We start from the raw sequence: 4,398 nt of genomic DNA on the forward strand, positions 1-4,398 counted from the left end.
TAAATTTATTTAGCTGTTCCTTCTTAAAATATGCAGGTAATTCAGAAGCAACTAAATAATTTACCAAATCAGCATACCAGGGCTCAACACCATGAATGTGGTATAATAACTCATCTGGGAAATCATCCCTGATAGGCTGGGAGTCCATGACTGTGGAATCTGAAGAAGGAGGGACCCTGCTCAAATGATCAGCTACTAGGTTCTCGGCCCCACTCTTATCTTTTATCTCCACATTGAACTCCTGAAGTAGGAGCATCCACCGTATCAACCTGGGCTTAGCATCGGGCTTCTTCAATAGGTATTTTAAGGCTGCATGGTCAGAAAACACGACAACATTAGAACCCAGAAGATAGGAGCAAAATTTATCTAAGGCAAACACAATAGCTAAAAGCTCCTTCTCAGTCGTGGTGTAGTTTGCTTGAGCAGCATCCAAGGTGCGCGAGGCATAGGCAATGACATGTGACTTCTTCTCCACACGCTGGGAAAGGACAGCACCCACTGCAAAGTTAGAGGCGTCGCACATCAACTCGAAGGGCAACTCCCAGTCGGGTGGCTGTATGATGGGTGGAGAAATAAATCGACTCTTCAGTTCCTCAAATGCCCGCTTGCACTGCTCATCAAAGTGGAAGGTCACTTCTTTCTGGAGAAGGTGGGAAAGTGGAAGTGCAATCTTGCTGAAATCCTTGATGAACCTCCTGTAAAATCCTGCATGGCCAAGGAAAGAACGCACCTCCCTCACAGAGGTGGGGTAAGGCAATGAAGCAATAACATCAACCTTAGACCGATCCACTTCCATACCCTTCTTAGACAGAACATGCCCTAAAACAATTCCTTGTTCTACCATGAAATGACATTTTTCAAAATTTAAAACAAGGTTCTTTTCAATGCATCTCTCTAGGACTCTACCCAAGCTAACCAAGCAATCATCAAAAGAAGTGCCATAAACTGAAAAATCATCCATGAACACTTCCATGCAATGCTCTAGAAAATCTAAAAATACACTTACCATGCATCGCTGAAAGGTACCTGGAGCATTACATAGACCGAAAGGCATTCTCCTATAAGCGAATGTGCCAAAGGGGCAGGTGAAGGTGGTCTTCTCTTGATCCTCTGGGGCTATGCAAATCTGAAAGTATCCAGAAAAACCGTCAAGGAAACAATAGTGTGACTTACCAGCCAACCTCTCCAACATCTGATCAATGAATGGGATGGGAAAATGATCCTTTCTGGTTGCTTGGTTCAGCTTTCTATAATCAATGCAGACTCTCTAGCTGTTCTGCACTCTCATGGGGATAAGCTCATTCTCCTCATTTGGGACCACCGTGATGCCCGTCTTTTTTGGAACAACCTGCACGGGACTCACCCACTTGCTGTCAGAAATAGGGTAAATAATACCGGCTGCAAGTAATTTACTTACCTCCTGTTTTACCACATCAAGGATGGTTGGGTTAAGTCTTCTTTGAGGCTGCCTTGCTGGTTTTGCTCCTTCCTCCAATAAGATACGGTGCATGCAAACAGATGGGCTGATTCCAGTTATGTCCGCTAAAGTCCACCCAATTGCTTTCTTATTACTTTTCAGCACATCCAGCAACTTTCTCTCTTGGTCAGGCTGCAAGTTGTTTGCAATGATGACTGGAAGCTTCTCATCTTTCTCCAAGAATGCATACTTGAGGTGCTGAGGCAGAGGCTTGCACTGAATGGTGGGTGGCTGCTGCAAGGAGGGGGCTAGCCTATTTGACTGCAACTCTAACTCCAAAGCACTATCAACCTGCTCAACAAGGTCAGCAGCACTATCTTCCACTTGGGGAATGTTAGCATCAAAATCAAACTCATGCCTATGCAAAAATTCAGCAATCTCTGAGCATGCAGCACATTGACTCTCTCCATCACTACAATTAGTGCAAATAATCGTATCTGGGAACTCATGCACAGTGGGGAGTTTATCAATTAAATCAGAAGACTCAGAATATGCTTCATTCACTAACAGGTCAACTCTATTTACTTGAAAAGTGGAATGATCCTCAGCAGGGAATTTCATGGCATCAAGTATCTTGAAGTTAATTGTGTTACCAGCAAATTCCATGGAAAGTGTACCCTCATGCACATTGATAATAGTTCTAGCAGTTTTTAAGAATGGTCTCCCTAGTATCAAGGGTGCATGCTCAAGTGTGCTGCCATCTTCCATATTCAAAACATAAAAATCGGCTGGAAAGATTAAATCCTTAACCTTAACCAGCACATCTTCTAGGACTCCAGTGGGGTGTGCAGTACTTCTATTGGCTAGCTGGACAACCACTCCTGTTGGCTTCAAAGGACCACACTGCAATGAAGCATATATAGAGTTAGGCATGACATTAATGGATGCACCTAAATCTAGTAAAGCATTGCTAAATTGCATGTCTCCTATAGTACAAGGGATGGAAAACATCCCTGGATCTTTACACTTTGCTGGCATGGCAGGTTGGATGAGGGCAGAGACATTTCTCCCAAGGTTGATCTGCTCATTCCCCTTAAGCTTCCTCTTGTGAGTACACAAATCTTTGAGAAATTTTGCATACTTGGGGATCTGCCTAATGGCTTCAAGGAGGGGTATGTTGACTTCCACTTTCTGGAATGTCTCCAAAATCTCTTTATCTAATTCGACCTCTACTCTTTTCTTGTTTTGTGTTGCTCGATGTGGGAATGGCAGGGGCTGGTTGTTGGAAGACTCTCCTTGTTCTTGATAGCTGGAGTTTGGCTGCTTAGATTCTTGGATTGAGGAGGGTTGCTGCTCTTTGCTACCCTCTACATGCTGCTGCTTCATGTTTGATGATGGTGGAGGGGTTGGGATGATTACTTCTTTCCCACTTCGAAGCATGATGGCACTAACATTACCCCTCGGATTGGCAATTGGTTGTGAAGGAAGCTGCCCTGAACCTTGACTCCTTAGCTCATTGATGTTTGTGGCTAGCTGGCCTATTTGGGTCTCCAAATTTTGAATGGTGGTTTCTGTCTTTTGCTGGAATTGGAGTGTATTGGCTGCTAGTTGTTTAACAAGATCATCCAAGCTAGGTTCAGACTTGGATAATGGAGGTGCTTGTTGCATGGCTTGATTCGACCTTGGTGGTGGAGCATGGTTGCTGGAACTTGGAGGATGGAACCTCTGCTGAAATGGTTGATTCTGGTATGGTTGTTGCTGCTGCACATGTTGATTGGAAGGCCCGCCATATCTGAGGTTCGGATGGTCTCTCCAACCTGGATTGTAGGTGGCTGAGTATGGATCATACTTGTGTTGTGGTTGCTGTTGGAATGGTCTACCAGGGAAGATGCCAGCAATAGATTCATTATTTTCTTGCAATTGTGGGCATTGGTCTGTTATATGGGATGGCAAGGAGCAAATGCCACAAAGTTGCTGCTGGGGTTGCTTTCTCTCTAATGCCAACTGCCTGACCATGGAAGCTAATTCCTCAAGCTTGTTTTCTATCCTCTACTGGTCCATAGTGGCAGCCACACTAACTTCATTGATGGCTTTTGTAGGAGTGTTAATTCTGGTGCCAAACTGCTGAGCATTTTGTGCCATCTTTGATATCAGCTCTTGTGCAGCTGCTGGGGTCTTCTCTGCCAAGGCTCCTCCACTTGCAGCATCTACCAAGTACCTGTCCATGGGGATTAGACCTTCATAGAGATATTGAATTAGGAGTTGGTCACTTATCTGATGGTGAGGACAGCTGGAACACAACTTCTTGAATCTCTCCCAATACTCATGTAGGGTCTCACCACTCATCTACCTTATACCACAAATTTCTTTCCTTATGGATGCTGTTCTGGAGGCTAGGAAGAATTTTTCCAGGAAGATCCTTTTCAATCCATCCCAGCTGGTAATAGCAGCTGGTGGCAGGTAGTAGAGCCAATCCTTGGCGGATCCATCAAGTGAGAATGGGAAGGCTCTCAGCTTGATTTGCTCTTCATCTACTCCTTGTGGCCGCATGGTTGAGCAAACAACATGAAACTCTTTAAGATGCTTGTGTGGATCCTCTCCTGCAAGACCATGAAACTTGGGCAACAAATGGATTAGTCCAGATTTGAGTTCAAAGTTAGCATCCAACTGTGGGTATTGAATACATAGGGGCTGATAATGCACATCAGGTGCAGCCAGCTCTCTAATGGTTCTACCATCCAAATGACCATGATTACCATTATTTCCATTACCATTATTACCATTACCATTATTGCCATTACCATTACCATTATCTGCCATATTGATGAATTCTGGAATAGGTTCGGATGAAGTATTAGAAACACTGTTAAGGTCAATCCTATCCCGAGACTTAAGCTCTCTAGCTTGCCTTCTAAGAGTGTTCTCTAATTCAAGATCCAAGTCAAGTAATTTCTTCTTAGAAGACCTGGTCATGCACTAGA

General features: G+C 44.1%; 1 non-coding gene across 1 annotated transcript; it reads left to right on the forward strand.

Annotated features, from left to right (window-relative positions):
• The first annotated feature begins 3,689 nt into the window (after window positions 1-3,689).
• Window positions 3,690-3,797, forward strand: LOC127809063 (small nucleolar RNA R71). The gene has a single exon (XR_008025067.1). It is a non-coding gene; the product is annotated as a small nucleolar RNA R71 (small nucleolar RNA).
• Window positions 3,798-4,398: the final 601 nt, after the last annotated feature.

The sequence above is a fragment of the Diospyros lotus genome, chromosome 8 (assembly GCF_014633365.1).
Source record: "Diospyros lotus cultivar Yz01 chromosome 8, ASM1463336v1, whole genome shotgun sequence".
NCBI lineage: Eukaryota > Viridiplantae > Streptophyta > Magnoliopsida > Ericales > Ebenaceae > Diospyros > Diospyros lotus.